Genomic DNA, 12,051 nt, shown 5'->3' with positions numbered 1-12,051 from the left:
GAGCCCATGATCACCACCAGCAGAATCACCATGGACATCTTAAAATGCAAATTCATGGCTCCCTCTCCTTACCTTGTGAATGCAAGCTCAAGGTTGATTTTTCTGCACACTTAGGGAAACACATGCTAGTCTGTCTCATGGATAACCCAGGTGCTTGGACGCTCACTCCACCTGCAGCCTAGCAACAATCTGGCTCAGCAGAGAGGCAGTAAGGCCTGCAGGCAGAAACCAGAGTCAATAAGGAAAACTGCTCAGGCAACTGGTGTCAAAGCTTATTTTATTTTATTTTATTTTATTTTATTTTATTTTATTTTATTTTATTTATTTTTAAAGTTTATTTATTTAGTTTGAGAGAGAGAGTACAAGTGGGGGAGGGCCAGAGAGAGAGGGAAAGAGAGAGAATCCCAAGCAGGCTCTGCACTGACCAAACAGAGCCCGATGTGGGGCTCGGACCCACAAACCATGACATCATGACCTGAGCCGAAACCAAGAGTCAGAGGCTTAACCAACTGAGCCACCCAGGCACCCCAAAAACTTGTTTTTTAGACCAGTAAGATTGTAACGCCAAAAGAAAAGCACAAAGTTCTCCAAATCAACTAGGTGATCCCTGCTCCCTCTCTACTCCTCCATAAACATGTGAGATGGCAGGGAGTCAGGGTCCCTCTTCTGGAACATTTCCCAAAGTGCATTCACTAGTGCCAGTCCAGACACAGCTTTCCATGGATTGGTGAGCAGCTGGGGGTTCCTGTGCATTTGGCTAGCTCTGAGTCTGTAAGTTTTTGTTTGGGGCCTGCACTGTATGTTTTTATTTATTATCTGTATATTGCTTGATAATACTGAAGTTTGAAAAACACTGGGTATGTATTATTTAATATATTTACCTATGGTTTGGAAGAAGTAAACAGCCCAACAAAAATCATACCCTTAGATGACATCCCATAGATGACATATTACTTTAGATAGTGAGGAGTCATAAAAATGAAGTAAATTGCATATAAATAAATAAATTGCAGAAATATTTTTTGGAGGTTTTACTTAAAGAAGTATCTTCTTTATTTCTTGTAAATGTTTATTTATTTTGAGAGAGAGAGAGAGAGAGAGAGTGTGTGTGTGTGTGTGTGTGTGTGCGTGCACGCGCACGCTGGCAAGCATGAGTGCACGAGTAGGGGGAAAGGGCAGAGAGAGAAAAGAGAGAATCCCAAACAGGCTCCACACATGGAGCTTGATGTAGGGCCTGATCTCACAAACCCTGAGATCATGACCTGAGGTGAAATCAAGAGTCAGACAGTGGGTGCCTGGGTGACTCAGTGAGTTAAGCCTCTGACTTCAGCTTAGGTTATGATCTCACGCTCCTGAGTTTGAGGAGCCCTTCAGATCCTCTGTATTCCCCCTCTGTGTTCCTCCCACTAGCATGCATGCTCTCTCTCTCTCTCAAAAATAAATAAGCATTAAAAAAAAGATTCAGATGTTTAACCAATTGAACCACCCAGGCATCCCAAAACAGTATCTTCTTTAAATCAGATGCTTCCTTAAGCTAAAACCTAATAGTTTCTTTTTGGAAAAATGTAGAAAAGGCTTAAGCCTGTATGTTGATTCTATGATTTCAATTAAGTACACTTAAAGCTCAACAGTTCTGTGTCAAATAGGATTCTCTTTTTGCCAGTTAATGTTAGCATGACAAAATTGCAGAAACAATCCTTAAGGAGTTTAAGTAACTCTTTGGTGACTTCAGTCAAGTAGGTGAAAATTTTGTGGTAGGTCAACAGACTGAAAACTAGCTCTCATTGGTATAAAACCATGTGCATCACCATGTGTAGTATTGTATTCTGAGTATTACATCTGTAAGGAAAATCTGATGGAAGAAGAGAAGATCCAGAAGACAAAGTAACAACTTGAACGGGGAACCACAAAGGAGAGCATAATAATCAGACTAAAACTCTTCCATTTGGATAGAAAAACAAAAGGCAGAAAGGAGAGAAGATCTAAGTGTGAAATCATAAAGAGATGAAAAAAGTAAGCACAGCTGTTCACTAAACCCTAAAATTGTAGAATGAGAGTGCATCTCTAAAACCTTATTGAAGTAAGTTTAGCACAACTTCACATAAAAAAAATAGAACTCAAATTACTCTAAGTGGTGATATAGTTGATTATTTACAACTTCACATAAACCAATGGCTGATAGAGTCTTAGTGATGTGCCGAGTGGTGAGTTCCTAAACTCAGATGTTGATATCTAAGAGGATAGCCAAGATTTGCCACCCCTTGTCTGGGGATGCAGACCCAAGAGATAAAATGTGTGATGGCCCATGCAACCAGCCAATGTGGTAATCATTCTGACTTTAGAAAACAAAAAACAGATGAATAGAAAAAACAAGTGACTAGTGAAAGAACCACAAGATACTTTTGCTTTGGCTAAAAAACAATTGTAATGAATGTTTGTACATAATTTGTAAATTTTATCACCCATATGAAAGCTAATTTTTCATATAATATTACTATGTGCTTCACTTCTTGCATTATTGGGGGATAGTGGGATAAACATGTTTTATAGACCTATAAATCCTATGGAGTCTGCATTATTCTCTCTTCACCCTTCTGTCCTCCTTGCATTTCCTCCAACACATTCACCTTTTCCTGCCTCACTGACTTTATCTGTGCTTCTCCCATTGCCTGGATGCTCTTTTTCAACACACACATATTCATGGCTTGCTCCCTCTCCTCACCAAAGGTTCTGTGGAAATGTCACTTTCTCAGAGAGCTCTTCCCTGGCTATCCCATCAAAATTACCAGTGTGTTTTCTGGCCCCTTACCCTTTTTTGTTTTGTTTTCTTAACATTTAATAATACCTGACATAGTATACATGTATTTGTTTATTATACGTCTCCCTCACTAGAATGTAAGTCAGCTCTGTGTTGAGGAGGGACTTTATATCCCAAGTCCAAAACAATGCCTGTCATAGAACATGCATTCAGTAAATACTTGTTGAACGGATGAAGGATGAACAAGGTTCAGTAAATTTTGGACTACTGCTTATTCTGGATGGCAAAGGAATTAAAACTATTGCCAAATACAGTTCATGCAGTCTAGACAGCTAGTGACCCATTACTTAAACGCTGGGGTACCATAGATACTGTTGCTTAGTTTGTCACAACACAAATTTGGAAAAGAGCTAGGGTTTACAATTCAATTCAATAAACATAGTTTCATCAAGGTAACCCTACTCTTTAAGCATGCTTATTCCACTAATACTGAGAAGTCACAGATGTCTGTGAATTTCCTCGGAAGGTTCTGGGTTTTTCCTGCTTTCGCCATCTTAGTTTAGTTTTGGAATCATCTCATCATCTTGTGCCTGCTTTCCCTTCTGCATCTGTTGACTCACATGTGGCACTACTCCTTAGTTTTCAAAAAAACTCAGGCAGATGACTTGTGTTTGAGCAAACTTGACTGACACTTTAAGAAGTGGGGGAAATTCTACTTATGGGGGGAATTGGAACCATTATAACAGAGCAACAGAAGTAACTTCAGGTGAATGTTAAAGAGTCCTATTTATTAAAATCTTTTTTCCACCCCATCATAAGGGGCTCTTTTCATTGGTTAATTCATTATCATTTCTCTTTTTCTCTATCACCTCACATTCCTGGTATCCTCTCTCCGAGATGGTCTTCAGGGAATTTCCCATTCTTCTCCCTATCTTTGGTTCCTACTCCCACACTCAGTTTTGTTTTGTTTTGTTTTGTTTTGTTTTGCTGCTGCTGCTGTTGTTGTCTTATTTATTTGTTTTGAAAGAGAGAATCCAAAGCAGGCTCCTTGCTTTCAGCATAGAGCCCTATGTGGGACTCTAACCCAAGAACTCCTATGAGATCATAACCTGAGCCCAAATCAAGAGTCAAACCATTAACCAACTGAGCCACCCAGGCACCCCTGTCTTTTTTTTTTTATATACCCAAATTCATCAAGGTGCTCAACAGAAAAAACAAAACACAAAATAACAAACTCCAACAACCAACTTCCTTTCCTACCATCCATTTTCAAAACAGATGCAATTGTTTCCTTGTTACGAAAAATTTGCTAAGGCTTCCTAATTAGCAGTTCCGGGCAGCACTGTATATTTCATATCAGTCTTAAATCTTTTGGGAAAACTGTCTATAGCTTAAGTATAAAAGAGCTACCATATTTTTGCAAGTATTTCATTGTAACAGAAAGGAAATTAGCATTTATTGAAAAGACTACTTACTGTATGTGAAGCACTATGTTTATTACAATTTATTTAAAACCTTTCTAGCAGACACTTACTAGACCTCACCCTCCAGCTTTCCCACCCATGAGACACCTGGATTGTCCCTGGGGACTTAAGTGACCATGCCCAGCAACTCCATCCACAAAACTTTACCATCCAGGCAACTTTACTTTTACTAATTGGAGCATCCAATCACCTTTCTCTATGACAGTACAAAGATCACCTTACAAGAAAGTTCAAATCTCTTGTTTTTGTAACACTGGGCCTTTAACTTTTGTTAAATGTGTATATATATGTTTTAGGATTATGTTCCTTGTTTGGCCAGAGACTTGGCTTCAGAGAATTTTAAACTTTCAGCCAGAGTTTGAGGGGATTCCAACCCCTTTTCTATTCTAAATCTCCTATCTGAAGAGGCACAAGAGTCCCGGCTTCCTCCGCGGCAAAGCCCACGAAGCGTGTAACACCAAAGTGACTGAACTAGGCCCGACAAATGCAGGGCGCAGGGTACGGACAGGCAAGCATACGGAAACTTAGTCTAGCCTGAGCCCTGCCCTTGCCGCCCATCCCAAACTTCCCCTTTGGTCCTCCCTCCGCCCGGGTAAGGGCAGGACTGCGGAAGAGGAAGCTGTCACGGGCGCGCGCGCAGCCCCTCCCCTCCGTGACGTCCGAGACGCGACGCGTCGCAACGCAGTGCAAACTGGGAAAAGGGGATGCGCTGGGCTGGTTTCCGTCGGGCTAGCGAAGGCTAATTCTTCCTCGAGTTGTTGGAAGATGGGCCTTTGGCGAGGAGGCCGGCGTTAGTCAAGCGTTCCCGGCGCCACGGTGAGTGTGGGTCTGGGTCCTGTCCTTTGTTCCTCGGAAAGCTGTCTGCATTGAACACCCTTTCCTTTCACCAGCTGCTGGTCACTCGGGAGACCAGTCCTGTCCGCCGAGAGGGGTGGAACAACCCCGAACATAGAATCGGCTTTTAGAGGAAGGGCCCAACCTCGAGTCTTTCCCGCCGCCTACCTAGGGTTACCCAGGGAGTTTCGTGTAGTTTTTTTTCAGGTTTTCCGATCTTAGAGGTGGCCTTGACCATTCCTCGTTCTTCTTCGACACTTAGACTCGACTTTGACCTGCTTCCTCTGGCCTCCGTTTTCTGATTTTCTGCTGTCGAGCTACAATTCCAGGCCTTTGATACCATCTCTTAGACTGTTTCCCAATCCCTCTTCTGTCCCAGTCAAACTTGGTTTTAGTGAAGTCCAAGTATGAGTTTAAAGAGCCTATAAGCTCATCAGAATTAAAATATGCCTTTCCCAAATAAAAGCTTTTGCTAAAATGTGGCCTCTCTCCTGGAGTTGCGGGACAAGTTAATTTCACCTCCACTCCACCTTGGTAATTTCAGAACCCTGAATCGCACTGATGTTCATTTATACATAAAGCTGTAGACCACACTTCTCGGGTTCATTCTTTTCTCCAGTTCATTCTGTGACCTTGAAGCAAGTCATATAATCACTAACAAAATACTTACCTGAAGGCATTTAATATTTGTTAAGCACCTTGAGGGTTTCAGATGAAAGGGATGTTACTCTTTCCGAATCTGCAAGCAGTCTTAGTTTTTGTATGTCTTCTGCAGCCAGTAAAAATATCAAGTGATATTGTTAAGGAACTGTACCTGTTCTAGGCTTGCTCTGGGGCTTTGCTCTGTAAGCAGATTTTGCATTTCAACAGATTCTGTTTAAGGTTCATTGTCAAATGTCTTTCTGATGGATTTAAATAGTTTCTTGTGACTCCACAGTACTGGACCAGTTTGTCTGAAAGGTGATGTAGGTTGTGCTTTGCTTTTATCATATTGCTCTGGCTGCCTTGAAACGTGTATCCCTTTTTTTGTGGCACATTGGTATATCTTTAAAATTAGATAGTAAGATTCTTATAATAGTAAAACAACACTTGTTATTAATGACCTAAATATGCATTAATTGCATGTAAGCATGTAGGTATGTATTCTTTAAGAAAACAATGCGTGAGAAAAACAAAAACAATTTAAAGATGTCTTTCTAGCATTTAACTCTGTATATCTGCTTGACCTTTATTAATCATTGTGGTCATTTGTTCAGTAATATGAACATACTGGGAAAGATCCAAAATGGCTTCTGTAAAGTTCTAAAATCAAGCATATTAGATTTTTTTCCCTTAAAATATCTAACATATTTTCTACATGAAGTTGCAATTATTTTTGTAGAGATTAAGGGGAAAATGTGCCCATTAAATATGAGTTGATAACCAAATTAGATATAGTTAAGGAAGCATTTTTAAAAAACTATTGGTTATTGTCCCAGTTACAAATTGCTATATAACGAGTCACTCCAAAGTAGCTTCAAACTACAATGTTTTATCTGTTATATTTCTCTGGGCTGCCTGGGGTCAGCTGGTTGATTCTCACTTAAGAGTTTCATGCAGGGGCGCCTGGGTGGCGCAGTCGGTTAAGCGTCCGACTTCAGCCAGGTCACGATCTCGCGGCCCGTGAGTTCGAGCCCCGCGTCAGGCTCTGGGCTGATGGCTCAGAGCCTGGAGCCTGTTTCCGATTCTGTGTCTCCCTCTCTCTCTGCCCCTCCCCCGTTCATGCTCTGTCTCTCTCTGTCCCAAAAATAAATAAAAAACGTTGAAAAAAAAAAATTTAAAAAAAAAAAGAGTTTCATGCATTTGTAGTTAGATAAGCAGCTAGGTTTTGGAGTCATCTGAAAGCTTACTCGAGTGGGATATCCCAGATGGCTCATTTGTATGGGTGGCAGTTGATGTTGTCTGGGAGTTCAGCTGGGGATGTTATCTGGAGCGCCTGCACATGGACTCTTCATGTGCCTTGGACGTCTCACAGCATGGAGTTTGAGTTTCAAGAGCAAGTATTTGAGGAGACAGAAGTGAAAGCTGTCTCTTAAAGCTGGACCCAGAAATTGGCATAGCATTGCTCCCAGCATTCTCTGTTAGAGCAGTCAGAGCCTTCCCCTAACCAAGTGATAGACCCTACCTTTTTTGGAGGGAAGAATATCAAAGAATTTGGGGGCCATTAACCTACTATAATAAAGTTGTATTAAACTAATGTTTGGATTTAATAGTAGATGCGGAGTAAGGTACACTTCTGATTTCTTTAACCATAATGCTTTGTATCTTCACAGTACGTTACAATTTTCAAAGCATTTCTCTGTGGGTATTTTGTCATTTGGTACTTAGGAAAACTCTGTAGAAGCAGATGAATCGTTCCCATTTTGTAGATGACATAAACTGAGGAGTAGCAGTGTTGGTGTTGGGAGGATTTAAGGAATTTGCCCGAAGTCATGTGCTAATAAATGGAAAGTGAAACCAAGACCTACAGTGCTCTAATAACATAAAACTTAATATAGTAAATGATGAAATATTATATTAAGCTTATTTGGAATTCCATATTTATCGCCATACTAATTCAAGTAAAACTACTCATGTGTAGTGGTGAATAAAGTCAGTGTCTCCTCTAACACATTACAGTTTAGTTTTTCATAATTCTGAATTCTCTGAAACATACCAATAATGATGTGAACCTGTATGTCTTTATAGTAAGAGAAATTGTTACATGTTATAATACCAATTTCAAAACAAATTAGTCCTGAAAAAGTTATGGGTATAGGAATCCTGAAGGTTTTATTTTAATTATTATTCTCTCAGTTACATAATTTTAAAAATGAAAATGATTTCTGAGGGCACCTGGGTAGCTCAGTCAGTTACACGTCTGACTTTGGCTCTGGTTATGATCTCATGGTTTGTGAGTTCGAGCCCATGTTGGGCTCCGTGCTGACAGTGCGGAGCCTTCTTGGGATTCTCTCTCTCTCTCTCTCTCTCTCTCTCTCTCTCTCTCTTTTTCTCTCTTCTTCTCAAAAATAAACTTCAAAAAGAAAAAGAACATGGTTTCTTATTATTTTGATAGATTGGGAATCATAAGACTTAAAATATTGATATCAACTAGAGCCTAATTGTCATCGTCATACTGTTTCACTGCTTTTAGTAACATGCTTATATCCATTTTTTATGTCCATGGATCTGTCTTGACCACGTGTTAGAATTTACCTGAGGAGCTTTTAAAAAATACCTGTGTGCAAGTCCCATGCTCTAAGATTCTAATATAAGCATTTAGGAGTGGGTTCTGCACATCAATATTTTTAAAAATTCTTTAGGGGATTCTACAGCTAAGATTGAGAAGCATGTCTGCTTTTGTTTATGGTGGTTTTTGGTACATACTAAGTGATGTGGTTCCCTGTTCATCTATTCTTGCATATGCTAAAAAAAATTAAGGAGATAGGGAGAAGATGTACAAAATGGATTAAGGTTATAAATGTAAGTAGACACCTGTTACAGAAAACAGTTACCCTTCTGGTTTCTTTCTAGGAATAGTCTTAATTCAAGTTACAGATTTTGGCATGGTTTGTTAGTACCTATATGATGGTTCTTTGCTTTATATTAACATTATGTACTTCTCTTTCATCTTAAAAGGTGGAAGCTTTGTTAGGAGGTATAGTCTGTGTATTTCTTATAGCTTCTGACATGGCACCTTGAATAGATGTAGGGAGTCTAATAAATGTTTGCCAAATAGAAGACAATTTATACAGTCAGTCTTCAAAACTAGGACTAGTTTATTCTTTTTTTTTTTCTTTTTAAGCATTGTAAGAACTTAAAGTTCTTTGAAGCTCTTTTTTTGTGCTTTTCATGACGTTGCACTTATCTGGTTTTTCTTCAGGCTGTTTCTTTCCTCTTTTAGAAATATTCCCTTTCATACTCCTCCCCACCAGGTTCTGAGCCCTTCAAGTATATTATCAGTTATAGAGAAACACGATCTTATTTCCTTGATTCATTCTCCTGATTTATTATTAGCATAAATGATGTCTGTGTTTTAAAAACTATTATAGAAATCTTAAAGTATACATAAAAGTGAAGAAAACCAGATTATTTTGAACCACATCCTAGATAATATATCATTTAAGTGTCAATACTTTGTTATCTCCCAAAACAATAGGGATTATCAAAATTAACATTAATGCTTTAATAGTTGATTTAATATTTGTCTGGTCTCTCTATGGACCAAGTCTCTAATTACATATTTATATCTCTGTCAAGACATCTTTAGGTGTTGTTCTTTTTGTATACATGTTCAAAATTTTCTGTAAATCAATAGTTCTCATTTGGGAGTAATTTTGCCCCCCAGAGGTCATTCAGGAATGTCTGGAGACATTTTTGGTTGTCACAACAGGATGGAGATGAATACTACTGGCATCTAGTGGGTAGAGTCCAGGGATGCTCCTAAATATCCTACAATGCAGAGAGCAGCCTCCCACAACAAATTTTTATCTGGTCCAAAATAGGAGTAGTGCCCAGGTTGAGAAGTGCTGCGGTAAACTGACATTTTTAAGACCACAGTATTCATTTTGTTGTTGTTGTTAGTAGCACTACCATTCTGTGGTGTGTGTGTGTGTGTGTGTGTGTGTGTGTGTGTGTGTACAGAAGAGAAAATTTTCTGTTTCAGTCTGTTACAAAAGCATGCTTCTGCCTTTTTGTGTTCTCTTAAGTGCAACGGCCTGCTAATTCTTATCCAAGAATAGCTGTAAGGGATTACAAAGTATTATTCTTTTGTTCTTGTTTCTTCACATCCATCTTGTATATTCCCACTTTGACCTGCCCTGAGATACCATTTTTCCCTTCAAAACTGGTTTAGGGGTGCCTGGGTGACTCAATTGGTTAAGCGTCCACCTCTTGATTGTGGCCCAGGTCATGATCTCATAGTCGTGAGATTGAGCCCCCATGAGATTGAGCCCCACGTTGGGGCCTAAGAGTCTCTCTCTCCCTCTCCCCTGCTTGCTCTTCTCTCTCCCTTCCTCTCTGTCTCCCTCTCTCCCTCTCTCTCTCTCTCTCTCTCAAAAAAAAAAACAAAACAAAACTAGTTTATTGCCTGCTGAATAAAATATAAACAATACTTGACGGCTTCAGAAGTCCTCCATGATATGACTCCATCTCCTTACCTAATATAATTTATTGTTAGCCAACCATTATTAAGTGTTGACTGTAAGGACTGAGGTAGGTGCTAGGGATCTAGCATGTCAGAGTAGTGACACGTAAAGAGTACATTTGCATGTAATCCATTGATCTGATAATTTCCCAGTACTGATGGTGCCCAATTTACAATGGTTTGACTTAGGATTTTTCAACTTTTTGATGACGCAGAAGTGATACACATTCGGTAGAAACCGTACTTCAAATTTTGAATTTTGATCTTTTCCCAGGCAACACTATGTGGTATATTCTCTTGTGATGCTGGGCAGTGGCAGTGAGCCAGAGCACCCAGTCAGCCATGTGATAGTGAGGGTAAACAACTGATACACTCCAACTATTCTGTTTTCAGTTTCAGTATACAATAAATTATATGAGATATTTAACACTTTATTGTAAAGTAAGTTTTGTGATAGATGGCTTTGCCCGACTATTGGCTAATGTAAGTGATCTGAGCACGTTTAAGGTAGGCTAGGTCAAGCTATGATGTTTGTTAGGTTAGGTATATTACATGCATTTTCAGCTTAATGATATTTTCAATTTATGATGGATTTATTGAGACATTACCCCATCATAAATTGAGAAGGATTTGTAATCCCTATAGTATTCCTTATTTTTTTCATTGCCTTCCCATACTAATTCCTCATTTTGTGTCTTTGTTCATGTTGGTTTCCTCTTCTGGAATGCCCTCCTTTCTCTCTGTTCATAGCTAAATCTCATCCATAGGGCTAATTTCTGTCTCTGCTTCATCACATCATCATGAACACTGCATGTTTATGAGGTATGAGGGTCTTAAAACCTAGTCATAACTGTCATTTGGCCCAAATACCATACTAAGGCAAAGGCAATGACATAGATTACACATACTGTAGACCTGAGATCAAGAAATGAACTTCCAAGAACTGGGGCCATCAAGGATGGAAGAAGTGGACCTTAAGTTGGTCCTTGAAAGCAGAAGGACCAGCACAAAAGAGAAGAGAGTGGCTGGAAGAAGCTACACTGCATTTTCTCCTTCTTTTGACTTCCCAGTGACTGGAGTCACATATTAATGTACAGAGTAGCAATTAGTTGATGGCTTATTATTTAATAAGTATTAGATTGGTCTTGGTAACTAAACTAAGATTTGAATCAGAAGCCCTGTGGTGACTCTCTTTATCCTCTAGAGCAGTGTCACTCGAAGTAGTCAATCTGTGTGATAGGCTTGAATATGAATCAGTGGATTGCTTTCTTCACAGAGAAAGTCTTGCTCCTATAACAACTTCAGTGTGCTTAATTGATTTACATTCTTTCATAAATTTCTTATGTTATCACACACGGGTGACAGTTCCCCAACCATCACTGGTCTGTGGGCCACACTTGGAATAGCATTACTCTGCAGAACTTGTACACTTTTTCATTTGTAACCTATAGTAAGAAATACATTTTACATTTCAACCCAGTGTTCTGTATATGCATATGCATATAAACAAAACTAAAGTTTGATGAAACAATACTTAACCTTACCATATGTGACATGCTCTCATATTTTCTCATCAATTTTATTTTTTAAATGCTGATTGTGACCTTCTAAATGGTCTTAAAAAAATAAGGAATACTATAGGGATTACAAATCCTTCTCAATTTATGATGGGGTAATGTCTCAATAAATCCATCATAAATTGAAAATATCATTAAGCTACAAATGCATGTAATACACCTAACCTAACAAACATCATAGCTTAGCCTAGGCTACCTTAAACGTGCTCAGATCACTTACATTAGCCAATAGTT

The 12,051-nt window shown here is 39.1% G+C and overlaps 1 protein-coding gene across 1 annotated transcript in view; it reads left to right on the top strand.

The window, feature by feature from the left end:
- The first annotated feature begins 4,939 nt into the window (after nt 1–4,939).
- USP8 (ubiquitin specific peptidase 8) overlaps nt 4,940–12,051 on the top strand; it is a 78,808-nt gene continuing 71,696 nt past the window's right edge. The window contains exon 1 of the mRNA XM_047863696.1: nt 4,940–5,058. The gene's annotated coding sequence lies outside the window, so the exon portion shown is untranslated. The remainder of the gene's footprint in view (nt 5,059–12,051) is intronic.

Source organism: Prionailurus viverrinus, chromosome B3 (assembly GCF_022837055.1).
Source record: "Prionailurus viverrinus isolate Anna chromosome B3, UM_Priviv_1.0, whole genome shotgun sequence".
In the NCBI taxonomy this organism is placed as follows: domain Eukaryota; kingdom Metazoa; phylum Chordata; class Mammalia; order Carnivora; family Felidae; genus Prionailurus; species Prionailurus viverrinus.
Note: the sequence above shows the minus strand (reverse complement) of the source record. Positions and strands in the feature narration are given on the sequence as shown.